This window comes from Lathyrus oleraceus, chromosome 4, assembly GCF_024323335.1.
Source record: "Lathyrus oleraceus cultivar Zhongwan6 chromosome 4, CAAS_Psat_ZW6_1.0, whole genome shotgun sequence".
NCBI classification, from domain to species: Eukaryota; Viridiplantae; Streptophyta; class Magnoliopsida; order Fabales; family Fabaceae; genus Lathyrus; species Lathyrus oleraceus.
The window spans coordinates 258,521,363-258,542,095 of NC_066582.1; positions in this window are offsets into that span (position 1 = coordinate 258,521,363).

Below are 20,733 nucleotides of genomic sequence, written 5' to 3' on the forward strand. Positions count from 1 at the left end.
CTGTAATGAAAGCCATAAGGCATAAAATTGGTTGAAATTGTACTGATATCAAAACCAGAATCCGCAGTCGCTCGCTAGCACGTCGCTAAGCGAGCATGCAGCGAGTATTCGCTAAGCCTTCGCTAGGCGAGGCAGGCGCGAACCTGACAGTAGCCGACTTTTCTATTCTGATTTTTCATTCATGTTTTATCATAGCCAGGCATTGTTTATTTGATCATATTACTGTTGTGATTTCTTTTGCGGTGTAATCCTCGATTGCACCCTGATTTCGTATTCTAACCCGTTTGCTGAATGTTGCAAAGGTTCACACACCCCAGGAAAAGATTGTTGTTTAGGTCTTCCACTTTATTTGTGGGATACCCTTGAGAAGAGCTGCCCTAAATTGCTTAATTAATTTTAATGTATTAATTTTAATGTATTATTTTTAATGTATTATTTTTAATGTATTGATTTTAATGTGGAGATTCACCCTAATTACCTAATTAACTTTAAAACATGGCCCCTAAATATGTGATCTTGGACCTCTCTTTTGCCTTACGATATTACGGTACCACGGTCATGTCCCGCGAATATGGGGATACACTTAGCAATGGCCCTTCGATTAAATCATCATAAAATAAATCATAGTCCCTCGGATGTTGCCTTCGAAAATACGATTTTGTCCCTCGATGACCCTTCGGTGTAGTCTACGGTTAAATGATGATCGTCCCTTCGAATGCTAAGGTATCCTTACAACTGTTGCCTTCAATGACCTATCGATGACCCTACGATGACCCTTAAACATCCAAAGGGTAAAATTACTTACTTCTCAATAGTAAGGACAGTTTTACCCTCATAAGGATAGGAAACGTTCATAACGACCTTAGGAAGGTATAACTCTCAATTACTGGATCATAACCTAAAATATTTTCAACACCTCACACCTTTCAAAACCTCTTTTGGAAAATCACCATTGGGTATACATTCATACTAGAATCATTACCGAGTTATATTTTTTTCAAACAACTTTCAAAACTAAACGAGATAACCACTTTGTATACATTCATACGAGAATCATTACAAAGTTAAACTCTCTTTTCAGAACCTTTTCTAAGTTGTTCACAAGCACTTTTTCAGACAAGAAAAATAATATAAGTGATCCAGCAATTAAGAGCCCATGGATAACCATGGATACAAAGGGTGCTAATACCTTCCCTTTGTATAATGTACCTCCCGAACCCAAAATCTATTGAGGTCTTTCCTGTTCTTTTCCACCTTTCCTTATTGGATAAAAGAAAAGTCGGTGGCGACTCTTGCTATCCACGACATTGCGATAAAAAGCAAAATACCCCAAGTCAGTTCACCGTATGACAGAACTGGCGACTCTGCTGGGGATGCTAAAAAGAGAGGTTACCTTGAAAAAAGATCACTTATTTAAAATTGGCTGATTTACTTTTAAGGGATTGCTTGGGTATTTTTGAGTGAAAGATCCTACACCCGGATCTAGTGTACCTTAGGTAAGTAGCAATAGATCATCGCGACTATCCGGCGTATACTGGAATGGTTAAAATGATGGCTACGGTTAATGTGACACTTTGGATGTCCTGATGTTCCTCATGTTCACTTGAGGAAAAATTTGGCTTCCGCGTGGTGTCATTAAAGCATTAACCAGACCTTTAGAACCCTAATTGACTCATCCTGGCCATTAGAAAGTAGTGAGATAACTGACTTCGGTTCCGACTGGGGTTGGTTGAGACTCGATACTACACTCTTTGAGATTGGACTTTAGGGAAGCTTCGGTCAACCACTTGGTGTTGCACTGAAGTGGACTTAAAGGAAGGTCAATGATTGGAGATCCTTCTAGAACCCGGTTACTATTCTAGGACAGGTTGAACCAACTAAACTTCAGTGGGGAGGGTACTTACCTATGGAACTCATGCAAGCCTTAAAACCTAGGAATGATGGTTGTGTGACTTGCTTGTGCTTGTTATTTAACCTCATAACATCATAACATCTTAACATCATAACATCATGACATCATAACATTGTACTAACCATTCCAAGGACTTAGGGATTTAACTTTGCTCTGTTTTGTATAAAACAAAAAAAACAAAAAAAAAAACAAAAAAAAAACAAAAAAAAAACAAAAAACAAAAAGAAAAAAAAGTCTCCTTTTTTGGTAGTCTATACAAAGTTAAATTCCAAAAGGCCTTGAAAACATTTCATACATTGCATAGCATGACATAACATTGCATAACAGGTACTCTAAAGGGATCAATGTTCTCACGATTTTCCTCCAAACAGAAAAATGGACCTCGAACAAACTGTCAAAGATCTCCATGCTCAAAATGCTCAACTCCAGGAGATGATCTTGAACTTATCCAAGGGGCAGGAGGAACTAAAGGCTCTATTGCTCGAGAAGAAAGACAAGAAACCTGTGAGTTACATTAACCTGGGAAGAAGGCTTAAAGGACAGGCTGCGGGAGTCAAGATTAGACTTCCAAAGGATCAAGAAGAGGAGACAGAAAATGATTCGGAAGATGAGAATGCTAATCCTCTCAACCAGGAGGACGACGATTATGAAAATGAACTGTACTCTCCAAAAGATGCTAAATATAAGTTGTTGGAGGAACACATGCTAGCTATGGAGGGTCAGAAGGCGCCCGGTCTGGATTTCGAAAGCTTGGGTCTGGTCTCCGATGTGGTCATTCCTCGCAAATTCAAGATCCCCACTTTCACTATATACGATGGGGCATCTTGTCCTCAGATGCATCTGAGAGCTTATGTGAGAAAGATTCAACCGTATACCACTAACAGAAAACTATGGATCCATTTCTTCCAAGAGAGTCTGTCTGGCACACAGTTAGAATGGTACTATCAGCTCGAGAGCTCTGACATCCACACCTGGACTGACTTAGCGACAGCTTTCTACAAGCATTACCAGTATAATTCTGAATTAGCACCTACCCGGCTACAGCTGCAGAATATGACTATGGGATCTAAAGAAAGCTTTAAAGAATATGCTCAAAAGTGGAGAGATTTGGCTGGCAGAGTCAAACCCCCCATGACTGATCGAGAATTAGTGGACATGTTCATGAGCACACTGACTGGCCCATTCTACAGCCATCTATTGAGAAGTTCCTCATCGGGTTTCACTGAACTTATATTAACAGGTGAACATGTCGAAAACGGCATTCGAAGTGGAAAGATACAGGCAACTACCTCTGATCATCCGGAGACTCCTAATGTCCTCATTGCTCCCCTCCCTAATCATGACAAGACTGTCAATGCTGTGGAAGATGCTGATGACGATTATGACTGGGATAGCTGGATGTTCCCAACAATTGGTGACGGACTCGACAATTGGAAGGCTGAAGACACTATCCCGATTTCCTTTAGTCAGGAGTAATTGTTATTGCTATTTTAGTATTTCAAAAGCATTGTGTCTATACCCGAGGCATAATAGCTAAATTTTCAAGGGTTTTGTCATTTTCATAAGCATATTCATATTCAATAAATCAATGGACTTTTTGCATTCAAATATTGCGCTCTTTATCTTTCCTGTCATTTTTCAAACAAGCTATGTTTTCTGGCACACACTCACGTAACAATTTGCCGATCCATATCCACTCTGGATCCTGTTGGTAATAACTCTACTACTGTTCATTATGACTTTGAAAATCCGATCTACCAAGCCGAGGATGGAAGTGAGGAAGATTGTGAAGTCCCTGGAGAACTTGCCCGACTACTGCAAGAAGAAAAGACTATACAGCCGCATGAGGAATCAATTGAAATTGTAAATCTGGGTACTGAAATAAACAAGAAAGAAGTCAGAGGTTTCTTGGGGCACTCGAATTACATTGCCCGATTCATTCCACACTTGACTGCTACCTGCAAACCCATCTTCAAATTACTAAAAAAGAAAAATCAAGAGAGGGTATGGAATGATGAATGACAAAATCAAGAAGTATCTCCAAGAACCTCCAATTTTGATACCACCAGTTGAAGAAAAACCTCTCATCATGTATTTGACCGTGTTAGAAAATTCAATGAGGTGTGTGTTGGGGCAACATGACGAGTTTGGTCGAAAAGAGCATGCCATATACTGCCTTGGCAAAAGGTACCGACTGTGAAACAAGATACTCACAGCTCGAGAAAGCTTGATGTGCTTTGGCTTGGGCTGCTCGCCGACTAAGACAGTATGTGTTGAATCATACCACTTTATTGACTTCTAAGATGGATTCTATCAAATATCTATTTGAGAAACCTGCTGTCTCCTGAAAGAGTTATCACTGACAATGGTACTAATTTGAACAATAAAATGATTACTGAACTCTGCACGTAGTTCAAAATAAAACACCATAACTCTTCTCCGTACCGGCCAAAGATGAACGGCGCCGTGGAGGCTGCTAATAAGAGTATCAAAAAGATCATACAAAAGATGACAGTAACGTACAAAGACTGGCATGAGATGTTACCATTCGCTCTCCACGGTTATCGCACTTCAGTGCGCACTTTGTAACACCCTTCTAAATACCCCAAATTATTTAATTAAAATAACAAAGTGTCAAACAGAGTAATATGTAATCAAGGGTGTCACACAGTTACTTCACACCATTCACCAATATAACGGTCATGCTCTTTTATTAATTCAAAACATAAGCATTTGCATAAAACGCAGCGGATAGAAATCTCATCAATCATGTAAAACATTACATGTAAAATGGTTCATAATCAACAATAAAACATTTAAAACAAGTTAAAACATCCCATCCCGATGTTACATCTATCAGAGCACGACCCACTAGGGAGACTACACTAGACTCCAGGTATTAGCTTCTACTCAACTCATTGCTCGTTACCTGAAAAATAGTTGTAAGGGTGAGTTCCTCAATCGATATAATAAGCATTATAATTTATCATGTCATGTTAAGTAAATAACACATTTCATCACCCAAATCAGATTACACATTCAGCAACGGCACACCAACTCAAACATCATACTCAACACCAATACAACTCATATTCATACTCAATAGCAACACTACACACGTATAATATTGGAATACATCCATTCATATTATACGCCATACATAATTATGCAATGAGACTCCACACATGCGGTACCGACTATTCTTGAACATATAGTTCAAGCTCACCGATCAATCCAGATACGGCTACTAAGCTCACTAGTCCCACTCATTTGAGATCTAATGACTCACTCACTAATTCCTCACCATGGGAATTAGCTACAGCCCCGAAGGCTATGCTATGCACACTAATCATCTAGCATGCAAACATCAACAACAAATCCACAATGATTCACTCACTAATTCCTCACCATGGGAATTAGCTACAGCCCCAAGGCTATGCTATGCACGCTAATCATCTAGCAATGCAACATCAACAACAATCCACAATGGACATATGCTCATACTCTAAGCCATACAACAGTCCATTCACAAATACATGCATAATATATACATTCACAGCATTATGCATATCATCATACATCATCAACACATGTATCAACACATCATATCATGTCGATTAATTAAACACAGTATTAGCACACTCTACTAATACCTATACTGCTCAAAACAGCGGGAAATAATCCCTACTATATCACACACCGATATAGGCAACCACCAATTAGGCACACATCATTTTAATTAACACTTTTTCCGCTCTGCAACAGCGTTAACCGGTTAACGCCCTGGGTTAACCGGTTAACGCAGGCAAAACACGCTTACTGCCCAAAAACTTATCAGTGTTAACCGGTTAACGCCCTGGGTTAACCGGTTAACGCAGGCAAAACAGCACTAATTCTCAATTCGTAACAGTGTTAACCGGTTAACACCCTGGGTTAACCGGTTAACGCAGACAAAACAGCAGTTCTTGCGCTAACACAAAGCAGAATGCAGAGTTCTCCGCATTTTCCGCCGTTGGAGGACTTCCGGACCTCCGATTCCAATTCCGTAAAAAGCTATACGTTAGGGAAATTACAACACACTCAATCACAGGTTCAATTTCAGTTTTTACACAACATATCCATCACAGTTTTCAGCATTCAACAAATCCCAATTAGGGTCAATTCAACGGTCTATCACTACCCATTACATGCTAACCCATAATCCCCATTAAACGACGATAAACCCCCCTTACCTGAGTTAATCCGGCAACTTTGAGCTTCAAGTTTTTTCCGTTCTCCAACCCTTGCTCTCTAGCTCTTCCTCTTGCCCTTTCTCCACTTTCTCAATCGCTTCTCTGTTTCACGTGAAAAGTTTCTTTTCCAAATGAGACTCTTTTCTTATTTCCAACTTATATATTTTCCAATAATTATTATTATCCCAATAATAATAATAATAATAATTCAATAATTCCAAAATAATAATAATAATAATCCAATTATCTAATTAAATTAATAAATATATTATTAACTTAATTTAAATAATTACCATATTATTATCGGGGTGTTACAACTCTCCCCCACTAAAAGAGTTTTCGTCCTCGAAAACATACCTCAAGCGAACAACTCTGGGTAAGACTCCTTCATCTTACTCTCCAGTTCCCAAGTCACATTGCCACCTGCTGGTCCTCCCCAAGCTACCTTCACCAAGGCAATCTCTTTACCCCGCAACTGCTTCAACTCTCGATCCTCAATCCTCATAGGTGATGTTTCAACAGTCAGGTTATCTCTCACCTGTACATCATCTATTTGGACTACATGCGACGGATCATGAATGTACCTCCTCAGCTGAGACACATGAAAAACCTCATGCAAATTCGCAAGCGACGGCGGTAAAGCGATACGATAGGCTACCTCCCCTATCCTCTCCAAAATCTGATAAGGACCAATAAATCGAGGTGTCAACTTTTTCGACTTCAAAGCTCGCCCAACACCAGTTATCGGAGTAACACGAAGAAACACATGATCTCCCTCTTGAAACTCAAGTGACTTCCTCCTCTTATCATGATAACTCTTCTGACGACTCTGAGCAATTCTCATCTTCTCCTGAATCATCTTAATCTTTTCCGTAGTTTGTTGAACAATCTCCGGTCCAACCATAACACTCTCACCGGACTCATACCAACATAAAGGTGTCCGACATCTCCTACCATACAAAGCTTCAAACGGTGCCATACCAATGCTCGAATGAAAACTATTGTTGTAGGTAAACTCAATCAAAGGTAAATAACAATCCCAAGCGCCTCCCTTTTCCAAAACACAAGCCCTCAAAAGATCCTCTAGTGACTGAATCGTCCTCTCAGTCTGACCATCAGTCTGCGGATGATATGCAGAACTCAATCTCAGCTTAGTTCCCAAAGCCCTCTGCAAACCTTCCCAGAACTTCGATGTAAATCTAGGATCTCTGTCCGAAATGATACTCGACGGAATACCATGCAAACTTACAATCTTCTCAATATACAACTCGGCCAATCTTTCTAACAGATAATCCATTCTGATCGGAATGAAATGAGCCGACTTTGTCAATCTGTCAACAATCACCCAAATAGCTTCACAATTCTTACTTGTCCTCGGTAAACCAGAAACAAAATCCATACTGATACTATCCCACTTCCACTCTGGAATAGCCAACGGTTGTATTAGCCCAGACGGCTTCTGATGCTCAATCTTTGACTTCTGACAAGTCAAACAAGAATAAACAAAACTCGCAATTTCTCTTTTCATTCCCGGCCACCAAAATAACTTTTTCAAATCATGATACATCTTCGTAGCTCCAGGATGAATACTCAGGCCACTACGATGTCCTTCTTCAAGAATACTCTTCTTAAGTTCGGCAACATCCGGAATACACACCCGATTACCAAATTTCAAAACACCATTCTCATCAACTCTGAATTCACCACCTTGACCTTGATTCACTAAAGTCAACTTATCAACCAAAAGCACATCGGATTTCTGACCCTCTCTAATCTCATCCAAAATACCACTCGTTAACTTCAACATTCCCAATTTAACACTATTGTGAGTACTCTCACACACCAAACTCAAGTCTCTAAACTGCTCAATTAAATCCAATTCTTTAACCATTAACATAGACACATGCAATGATTTCCGACTCAACGCATCAGCCACTACATTTGCTTTACCCGGATGGTAATTCAAACCAAAGTCATAATCCTTCAGAAATTCTAACCATCTCCTCTGTCTCATATTCAGTTCTTTCTGATCAACAAATACTTTAAACTTTTATGGTCACTGAAAACCTCAAATCTTGACCCGTACAAATAATGCCTCCACAACTTCAGAACAAATACCACAGCTGCCAACTCTAAATCGTGTGTCGGATAGTTCCTCTCATGAACCCTCAGTTGTCTCGAAGCATAAGCTATAACCTGCTTATTCTGCATCAACACACCACCTAAACCCAACAATGAAGCATCACAGTAAACCTCAAATGGTTCCGACGGACTCGGTAATATCAGAATAGGAGCAGTAGTTAACCTTCTCTTTAACTCTTGGAAACCTTCTTCACAATTTGAGCCCCAAACAAAAGCTTGCCCCTTTCTAGTCAACATCGTCAACGGTAACGCCAACTTAGAAAATCCCTCAATGAACTTCCTATAATAACCTGCAAGTCCAAGAAAACTCCTTATCTCAGAAACTGACTTCGGAGCTTCCCACTTAGATACCGCTTCTATCTTAGAAGGATCAACAGCAACGCCACCTCTGGAAATCACATGACCAAGAAAACTAACCTCTTCTAACCAAAATTCACATTTAGAGAGTTTAGCAAATAACTTCTTTTCTCGTAGAACTTCTAAAACCACTCTCAAATGCTCAGCATGCTCTTCTTCAGATTTCGAATACACCAAAATGTCATCAATAAACACCACAACAAACTGGTCTAGGTACGGATGGAAAATCCTATTCATATACTCCATGAATACTCCAGGCGCATTAGTCACACCAAAAGGCATTACAGAATACTCATAATGTCCATACCTTGTTCTGAAAGCAGTCTTCTGAATATCCTCAGTTTTCACACGTATCTGATGATACCCAGATCTCAAATCTATCTTGCTGAACACACTCGCACCAACCAGCTGATCCATCAAATCATCGATCCTCGGCAAAGGATACCGATTCTTGATCGTCACTTTATTCAGTTGCCTGTAGTCCACACACAACCTCATAGTACCTTCTTTCTTCTTAACCAACAACACTGGTGCACCCCACGGTGACACACTCGGACGAATAAATTTCTTATCCAACAGATCTTCCAGCTGACTCTTCAATTCAGCTAACTCAACAGCAGACATACGATACAGAGCCATCGATATCGGCCTAGTACCAGGTACCAAATCAATCGAGAACTCAACTTCACGCTCTGGCGGTAATTCATTCACTTCTCCTGGAAACACATCAGGAAAATCACACACCACGGCTAGATCACAAATCGCCAGTTTATCTTTAGCCTCTAAAGTCGCTAACAGCATAAACAACTCTGCCCCATCTGCTACTTCCTCATTCACCTGCCTGGCTGATAGAAACAAACTCTTTCCTTCTTCAATCTCAGGAAATATCACAGTCTTATCAAAACAGTTGATAGAAACTCGGTTAAACACCAACTAGTTCATACCCAAGATAACGTCAATCTGCACTAGTGGAAGACACACAAGGTCTATCCCAAAATCTCTACCAAAAATACTCAAAGGACAGCTCAAGCAAACTGAAGTAGTAGTCACTGAACCCTTTGCAGGAGTATCAATCACCATACTACCATACATCTCAGATATCTCTAACTTAAGTTTCACAGCACAATCCAAAGATATAAAGGAATGAGTAGCACCGGTATCAATAATAGCTACAAGAGGAAAACCATTTATATAACACGTACCTCTAATCAAACGATCATCTGCAGAAGTCTCATAACCCGATAAAGCAAAGACCTTGCCTCCTGACTGATTCTCTTTCTTCGGCTTAGGACACTGTGGACTGATATGACCCAACTCTCCACAGTTGAAACAAGTTACAGTCTTCAACCGACACTCTGCAGCCAAATGACCACCTTTTCCACACTTGAAACACTTCATCTCAGCACTGGTACACTCATGGACACGATGTCCAGCCCGACCACATCTATAGCACTTAGCAGGGGCACTAGAGTTTCCCCCACTAGGCCTCTTCATCCCACTCTGTCTCTGAAAACCTTTGCCAGCTGCATACGGTTTTCCACGATCATTCTGATTCTTGCCTTTCCTATCAACCCTTTGCTGATAGCTCTCTGCTCTGGCTTTGGAATCCTGTTCAAAAATCCTGCAACAGTCAACCAAGTCAGAAAACACTCTGATCCGCTGATATCCAATAGCCTGCTTGATCTCGGGACGTAACCCATTCTCAAACTTCACACATTTCGAAAATTCTCCAGCAGCCTCATTATAGGGAGTGTAATACTTTGACAGCTCTGTGAACTTAGCAGCATACTCAGTAACAGACTTGTTACCCTGCTTCAATTCCAAGAACTCTATCTCTTTCTTTCCTCTGACATCCTCTGGAAAATACTTCCTCAGAAATCTCTCTCTGAACACCGCCCAAGTGATCTCAGCATTCCCAGCAGATTCTAACTCAGTGCGGGTAGCAACCCACCAATCATCTGCTTCCTCTGACAGCATATGCGTACCGAACCTGACCTTCTGGTTATCGGCACACTCAGTCACTCGGAAGATTCTCTCTATCTCCTTCAACCACTTCTGAGCGCCATCTGGATCGTATGCTCCCTTGAACATTGGAGGATTGTTCTTCTGGAACTCACTCAGTTGACGAGCAGCTCCCATTCCCACAACATTCGGATTTCCTCCAAGTACTCCAGCTAGCATGCCCAGAGCCTCAGCAATCGCAGCATCATCTCTACCTCTTCCAACCATCTCTATTCTGAAAACCCAACAAGCTAAAACAATAAGTACTGATAGGGTTACACAACACCTATCCCGTACAGGGGAAACAGAATAATTACGACTCGACTCGACCGACTATGCTCTGATACCACTAATGTAACACCCTTCTAAATACCCCCAATTATTTAATTAAAATAACAAAGTGTCAAACAGAGTAATATGCAATCAAGGGTGTCACACAGTTACTTCACACCATTCACCAATATAACGGTCATGCTCTTTTATTAATTCAAAACATAAGCATTTGCATAAAACGCAGCGGATAGAAATCTCATCAATCATGTAAAACATTACATGTAAAATGGTTCATAACCAACAATAAAACATTTAAAACAAGTTAAAACATCCCATCCCGATGTTACATCTATCAGAGCACGACCCACTAGGGAGACTACACTAGACTCCAGGTATTAGCTTCTACTCAACTCATTGCTCGTTACCTGAAAAATAGTTGTAAGGGTGAGTTCCTCAATCGATATAATAAGCATTATAATTTATCATGTCATGTTAAGTAAATAACACATTTCATCACCCAAATCAGATTACACATTCAGCAACGGCACACCAACTCAAACATCATACTCAACACCAATACAACTCATATTCATACTCAATAGCAACACTACACACGTATAATATTGGAATACATCCATTCATATTATACGCCATACATAATTTATGCAATGAGACTCCACACATGCGGTACCGACTATTCTTGAACATATAGTTCAAGCTCACCGATCAATCCAGATACGGCTACTAAGCTCACTAGTCCCACTCATTTGAGATCTAATGACTCACTCACTAATTCCTCACCATGGGAATTAGCTACAGCCCCGAAGGCTATGCTATGCACACTAATCATCTAGCATGCAAACATCAACAACAAATCCACAATGATTCACTCACTAATTCCTCACCATGGGAATTAGCTACAGCCCCAAGGCTATGCTATGCACGCTAATCATCTAGCAATGCAACATCAACAACAATCCACAATGGACATATGCTCATACTCTAAGCCATACAACAGTCCATTCACAAATACATGCATAATATATACATTCACAGCATTATGCATATCATCATACATCATCAACACATGTATCAACACATCATATCATGTCGATTAATTAAACACGGTATTAGCACACTCTACTAATACCTATACTGCTCAAAACAGCGGGAAATAATCCCTACTATATCACACACCGATATAGGCAACCACCAATTAGGCACACATCATTTTAATTAACACTTTTTCCGCTCTGCAACAGCGTTAACCGGTTAACGCCCTGGGTTAACCGGTTAACGCAGGCAAAACACGCTTACTGCCCAAAAACTTATCAGTGTTAACCGGTTAACGCCCTGGGTTAACCGGTTAACGCAGGCAAAACAGCACTAATTCTCAATTCGTAACAGTGTTAACCGGTTAACACCCTGGGTTAACCGGTTAACGCAGACAAAACAGCAGTTCCTGCGCTAACACAAAGCAGAATGCAGAGTTCTCCGCATTTTCCGCCGTTGGAGGACTTCCAGACCTCCGATTCCAATTCCGTAAAAAGCTATACGTTAGGGAAATTACAACACACTCAATCACAGGTTCAATTTCAGTTTTTACACAACATATCCATCACAGTTTTCAGCATTCAACAAATCCCAATTAGGGTCAATTCAACGGTCTATCACTACCCATTACATGCTAACCCATAATCCCCATTAAACGACGATAAACCCCCCTTACCTGAGTTAATCCGGCAACTTTGAGCTTCAAGTTTTTTCCGTTCTCCAACCCTTGCTCTCTAGCTCTTCCTCTTGCCCTTTCTCCACTTTCTCAATCGCTTCTCTGTTTCACGTGAAAAGTTTCTTTTCCAAATGAGACTCTTTTCTTATTTCCAACTTATATATTTTCCAATAATTATTATTATCCCAATAATAATAATAATAATAATTCAATAATTCCAAAATAATAATAATAATAATCCAATTATCTAATTAAATTAATAAATATATTATTAACTTAATTTAAATAATTACCATATTATTATCGGGGTGTTACACACTTCGACAGGGGCAACTCCGTTCTCTTTAGTCTTTGGAATGGAAGCCATCTTACTAGTGGAAGTTTCGATTCCCTCTCTAAGAATCATGAAAGAGGCGGGCTTAGATGAAGATGAACGGATTTAGACTCGACTCGATCAGATAAATTTGATTGAAGAGACTCGCGGCTGTTTGTCATAGGCAGATATATCAGAAGCACATGATCCAGGCATTCAACAAAAAGGTCAAGAGACAGATGTATCAAATTGGCAACTTGGTAATAAAGCGTATCATGCTACCACAAGGCGATCCCAGAGGCAAATGGACTCCCACATACGAAGGGCCATTTGTAGTTAAGAAGGTATTCTCTGGTGGAGCCATGATACTAGCTACAATGGACGGCGAAGACTTCCCGCATCCCGTGAACGCAGACATAGTCAAAAAATACTACGCATAAAAGAGACCCGCTAGGTCGACGTACCTAGGCAAAAGTAAGGGCATCCCGGCGAACCAAAAGGGTTCGGGCAAAAATTAGGGATAAACATATAAAGACGTACACCCGGCAAGTCGAAAACCTGAAAAGGCGGCTTGAGCAAAAAAGGGTATCCCGGTGGACTGAAAACCTAAAAAGGCGGTCCAGGCAAAAATTAGGGATTAAAGCGTATGACTATGTCCCGTTCTCAGACAGCTTTATCCAAGTTCAAGGGACTGAACAAGCCAATCAATTCTATCCGACAGCAGGAGATGAGACGCTTGAAGACATAATGACAGTAGTAGAATTAAAATCAACAGGGCTTTTCCTTCATAGCTTTTCTTTATGTCCTCGACAATTTCCTCTTACTAGGATTTCTGTCTCCTTGTACTCAAATTGCCTATTTATAGGCCCTCTTTCGAAATCAATATAATTTTAGTTTCAAAAAAAAAATGCTTTTGTTTTACTTTCTCTGTTTTGTTTGCATAAACGTCCATTGATTTAATTCGAATTAATATATGCATTTGGATATGATCGATGTTTACCAAAAATGCGTGCCTAAAATAGAAATAGCGATTACTACGAGGCTTCAGGATCGAGGAGAAGGTCTAATCATGCTTTCCAATGAATCCGTTGCTAATCCTATTCCCCAGCAAAGCCAGTCATTCCCAGAAGAGAGTGGCATTACTAGACAAATGGGTCATCTCTTCCACCCCCGGCCAGGCTTCTGTTGAACATTTCTACCATCAGACAGAAATCAAGCATCCCCGGCTAAGAAAGGGTCATCGATACCAGTATCTCCCAACCAGAAGATTGAGATTTGTTTTCCCCAGTAGAGTCCTCTAGAAGAACTTTTCAGATGCATAATTCATTCATTACATCATTTCACAGCATACGCATGCATACATCGTTCGTAGTTATGTTCGCAGGCATAAAACATCTCATGCATCATGACATAGCATGAAGCTAACTTTATTTTTCAAGTCAATTATCCTCCTGACACAGTCAAAACCAAGGTCCATTCAGACGGGCATCTTTATCTATTACATTCAAGATTTAACTATATCCCTCAGATACTGCCTAGCGTACGGTATATTCCGAGGTGCAGTCTAGCGTACGACTACTCTCTTCTTCAGATACATCTTTCAGATATACTCCATGTCAACATTCATCCTCCTAACGATGGCATCTATAAGCCCATCCCAGACGTTTATTGCAAATACAACATATACAAATACTATCAGATACAGCCTAGCGTACGGTTCATTCTGATTCATCTCAACATATAACTCCTTCCACTCAGATACGATCTAACGGACGATCCATTCTGATCTTCAACTACTCCAACACGGTCTAATGTACGACCCAGTTGGACCTTCACTTCTCAGGTAATGCCTAGCATACGGTCCATCCTGATTCATCTCAACATATGACTCCTTCAACTCAGATACGATCTAGCGTACGGTCCATTCTGACCTTCAATAGCTCAGTGACAGTCTAATGTACGACCAAGTTAGACCTTCAAGTCCTCAGATTCTGCTCAAATACAGTCTAATGTACGACCAAGTTAGACCTTCATCTCCTCAGATGCTACCTAGTGTACAGTACATTTCTAAAGTGTAGTCTAGTGTACGACTACCCCCCTTTTATCATCAGATTCAGCCTAACGGACGGCTCATTCTGCTCAGATACGGTTTAATGTACGACCCAGTTAGACCTTCATCTCCTCAGATGCTACCTAGTGTACGGTACATTTCTGAAGTGTAGTCTAGCGTACGACTATCCCCCTTTTATCATCAGATTCAGCCTAACGGATGGCTCATTCTGCTCAGATACGGTTTAATGTACAACCCAGTTAGACCTTCATCTCCTCAGATGCTACCTAGCGTACGGTACATTCTGAAGTGTAGTCTGGCGTATGACTACCCCCTTTATTATCAGGTACAGCCTAACGAACGGCTCAGTCTACAACTCAGATACGATCTAGCATACGATCCATTCTGATCCTTCACCCCCAGTAACGATACAGCCTAACGGACGGCTCGTTCCGCAACTCAGATACGATCTAGCGTACGATCCATTCTGATCCTTTATCCCCAGCAGTGTATGACTCATTCGGATTCTTATCTCATCCTGATTCGGCACAGCATACGACTCCTCCAACAAGTCCGATACGGTCTAGCATACGACCCATTCAGATCTTCATTCCTCAGATACTACCTAGCGTACGGTACATCCCGAGGTGTAGTCTAGCGTACGACTACTTTTCGTCAGATACAGCCTAACAGACGGCCCATTCTGCAACTCAGATACGATCTAGCGTATGATCCATTCTGATCTGTTATCCCCAGCGGCGTATGACCCATTCTAACTCCCCAGTGAAGTCGACGGCCTAATGAATGACTCATTATACGGTCTGGCGTATGACCCAGTGACACCCATGACTTCAGATATCTTCTAACGTACGACGCACTCTGAAGCTCTCATCATCAAACTTCCTAGATGGCATCTTTAAGCCCATCTCCATCAAGACTAACTAATTGACAAGTGCAAATTTTTGGGGCGTTCTAAGTGTTCAATAATCTTCCACCTCCAGACCACGAATGGCGTACATACCATTCTGACTCTCTCGGTTCAAGAATATTGAACAGGGGCAGCTGTCATACCCCAAAATTTGCCCTTTAATATTTCAAGACATTTTTCAGGGCACTCCGACTCATTTTTATGACACTGATCTTAAAGGAACAAAGGCCCAGCTCACGAATGGCCCAATCCAGAAAATGACCCAAACTGGCCTGTTCGCTACGCGTTCGCTACACGCTCGTCTAGCGAACGTTCGCTACACGCTCGCCTAGCGAACGTTCGCTACGCGTTCGCTACCAGCTCGCCTAGCGAAGCTGACAGACAACAAAAAATTTCGGGCTTCATTCTGAGCCCATTAGGTCACAAAAAAGAGCATTATAAATACCAGCACTTCAGTAATGAAAGGAGAGAACGAAAAAGGACGAAAGTAGAACCCTAGCAAGCAAACCCTCGCGCTCACAGACGGAAAACCCTGGAGGCTAACCCTAAGAATTCCGAGAAACCCTGAAGGAAAAGCCGGCGGCAGCAAGGTCACTTCCGCTCAATTCGATTCGGTCGGCCAATTCAAGGTTACAATTCGATTACAAACAGGTTAGCATTGCTATTACTACCTTATGTTCTTAATTTGCATATGGCATTATGATTAAATTTATGAAAATATCTTAAGTTTGTCATGTGAATTGTAGTGTGCACTTGAATACCTTAAATGATTAACCATATAATTGCTGTAATGAAAGCCATAAGGCATAAAATTGGTTGAAATTGTACTGATATCAAAACCAGAATCCGCAGTCGCTCGCTAGCACGTCGCTAAGCGAGCATGCAGCGAGTATTCGCTAAGCCTTCGCTAGGCGAGGAAGGCGCGAACCTGACAGTAGCCGACTTTTCTATTCTGATTTTTCATTCATGTTTTATCATAGCCAGGCATTGTTTATTTGATCATATTACTGTTGTGATTTCTTTTGCGGTGTAATCCTCGATTGCACCCTGATTTGGTATTCTAACCCGTTTGCTGAATGTTGCAAAGGTTCACACACCCCAGGAAAAGATTGTTGTTTAGGTCTTCCACTTTATTTGTGGGATACCCTTGAGAAGAGCTGCCCTAAATTGCTTAATTAATTTTAATGTATTAATTTTAATGTATTATTTTTAATGTATTATTTTTAATGTATTGATTTTAATGTGGAGATTCACCCTAATTACCTAATTAACTTTAAAACATGGCCCCTAAATATGTGATCTTGGACCTCTCTTTTGCCTTACGATATTACGGTACCACGGTCATGTCCCGCGAATGTGGGGATACACTTAGCAATGGCCCTTCGATTAAATCATCATAAAATAAATCATAGTCCCTCGGATGTTGCCTTCGAAAATACGATTTTGTCCCTCGATGACCCTTCGGTGTAGTCTACGGTTAAATGATGATCGTCCCTTCGAATGCTAAGGTATCCTTACAACTGTTGCCTTCAATGACCTATCGATGACCCTACGATGACCCTTAAACATCCAAAGGGTAAAATTACTTACTTCTCAATAGTAAGGACAGTTTTACCCTCATAAGGATAGGAAACGTTCATAACGACCTTAGGAAGGTATAACTCTCAATTACTGGATCATAACCTAAAATATTTTCAACACCTCACACCTTTCAAAACCTCTTTTGGAAAATCACCACTGGGTATACATTCATACTAGAATCATTACCGAGTTATATTTTTTTCAAACAACTTTCAAAACTAAACGAGATAACCACTTTGTATACATTCATACGAGAATCATTACAAAGTTAAACTCTCTTTTCAGAACCTTTTCTAAGCCGTTCACAAGCACTTTTTCAGACAAGAAAAATAATATAAGTGATCCAGCAATTAAAAGCCCATGGATAACCATGGATACAAAGGGTGCTAATACCTTCCCTTTGTATAATGTACCTCCCGAACCCAAAATCTATTGAGGTCTTTCCTGTTCTTTTCCACCTTTCCTTATTGGATAAAAGAAAAGTCGGTGGCGACTCTTGCTATCCACGACATTGCGATAAAAAGCAAAATACCCCAAGTCAGTTCACCGTATGACAGAATCTAAAGTTGGGGAGAGTAAAGTGAAAAGTTGATTAGAAACTTGGAAAAGTGAGTTTCTATGAAAGGGTAAAAATATGAAAAGAAACAAGAAAAAGAAATCACCCTTGAAACCATAGAGCATAGAAAAAATTAGAAAAAGAAAAGCAAAGGAAATGCTCATGGTTGTGTGGATTTGAAAAGAAAAAGAAAAAGAAAAAGATAGGGATCAAAGAAAGGGAAATTGTGTAGAGTGAATCTTTGGGAATGCTCCCTTAGGATAGGCAATTTGGTTGAATTGTCTTAATCATATCCTTTCTTGTAACCTAAGCCACATTACAACCTTTGAAAGACCTCTTGATTCTCATTTTTCACATGATTTGGTACTTGTTGTGATAACCGCATGATTTGAGTTGTTGTTGATTTAATTGCTTGGATGAGTGAAAGTAACCCTTCATGTTATTCATCATTATTATGATGTGTGTGTAAGCTTGATTCAATTTTGACATATATGGCTTTGAATTCCTTGGAATGATTTTTGCACTTTACCATTTCCCTTATTCATATTTTGTCTAGAATTGAGATAGGTGAATTGAGAAAATGCCAAACACTTTTGAACCATTTGAATGTTCTTGGTAAATCCTTGTTTCAATCTTTTGTGTCATTGCTTTGATTGTAAGGGTGGAAACTTTTGTTTAGGGACAAACAAAATGCTAAGTTGGGGAGAGTTGTTAGGGACCAATTAGTACTACTTTTTATACCATTTTATTGGTCCCTTTTACCAAGTTTTGATGTAATTACACACTTTTATTCTCACTATTTTGTATAAATGCAATTAGGTTTAATTTATTTTGTTTTGAATAGTTATTTCACATATTTGTTAGTTTTGTAGAATTTTTGGATGAGAAAGCTTTGGATTGCAGCATCATAATATGGAAGATTTTGGATGAAGCTTGCAAAACAAGGAAACTGAGGCAGCTTCAGTTCGCCCCGCGAACTGCATGACAGGACCAGTTCGCCCCGCGAACAAAGTTCGCCCCGCGAACAAAGTTCGCCCCGCGAACCCTGCGAATCCAGCAAACTGATTTTTGGGTCAAAAGTGTTGTTTTGAAGGCCAGCTGTTTTTGCCATTTTGGGTCTGCCTTGGAATTGCTTTTCTGCATTGGATGAGAATGACCAATTAAGGAAATGTCAACTCTTTTAGGAGAGAATATACATTATTCTAGGGATGAATTATTCATTATCATTCATACATTGTTCTTGAGAGCTTTTGTAAGGGAGAAAAAGAGAGTTTTTCTGCAAAAACTTTCTGCTTTGTAACAATGGTGATGATGAGCTAAACTCCCTTTTGTCAAGATTGGAGGTAGTAGCTATTCTCATCTGTTTATGTATTCACTTTGATTTATATATGAGATAAAGATTGTTGATGTATTGAACACTGTTTTTGCTTTAAGTTGAAAACCAGATTTGAGTAGTTGTCGAGAGAGATTACTCGAGTTTAGACATAAAACAGATTTTCAAGTAGTGAATAAGTTGTAGAGATAGATTTATTCATTACTATTCTTTGATATTGAACATTAAAGATTGCTATATTGATAGTTAGGTGGAGAGATCGTCTAAGGATCAATATAGTGATTATCACGATATCATTTAGACATAAATGACTTTGAGAGGATATTTGAACATCATCAATAATCTTGAATCTATTTATTTATCATAAGGAATCATAAGCATTTGAAATAGTGAACTCCAATCTTGCCAAGCTTTTATATTTGACTAAAACCATTTCATAGTTTTTGTTAACATTTATTAACAAGATATTTTTCCAAACAAAACAACCCTGTTACTTTCTAAACTTATAACATTTGAATTATAGAACGGCGGTAATATTACCCAATCTCTGTGGATACGATATAAAAATATTTGCCGAAGATATACTTTTCAACAAGCATGCTGAGGGACATGAGTGTCCTAGATGGAATTTGCCAATCCTGCATAACAGGATAAATGTCTATGGGCCCAATATTGAACTGGACAAGGGTGACACGGTCTATACCTTGTGTTCAATATAGACATAAGGGCAAAGGGGTAATTATACACATAATTATTATCACATGAGGTTTTGTCAGATCACATGACATTTTCGTGACTTGGGTAGCAGTGATGTGTTGCTAGATACCGCTCACTGTTTATTATGTTAAATGCGTGATTTAATATAATTGCCAACGTCGCGAAAACCTATAGGGTCACACACAAAGGACGGATTGATGAGAGATAGAATAATTAAGGAACATCGTAAGGTACGGTGTACTTAAGTAGAATACGAAATATGGTAAGGTACCAAATACTTAAGTGATTTTGGCATTTTATGAGATATGGGCCAAAATGCACTTAAGTGGGCTTTTTGGCTTGAAGCCCACACAAGTGGTTCTATAAATAGAACCCCTTGGGTAGAAGCATTGTAACTCACTGAGACAGAAAACATAACTGAAGAGTTGGAATTTCGTATCTCTCTCTCACTCAAAGCCTTCATTCATAACAGCTAGCACTGCGATTGAAGGAATTCGTTCGTGTGGACTGAGTAGAGACGTTGTCATCGTTCAACGTTCGTGATCGCCCCGTGGATTTGTATCAAAGGTTTTGATCATTATCAGAGATCTGCACCAAAGGTTTGAATCG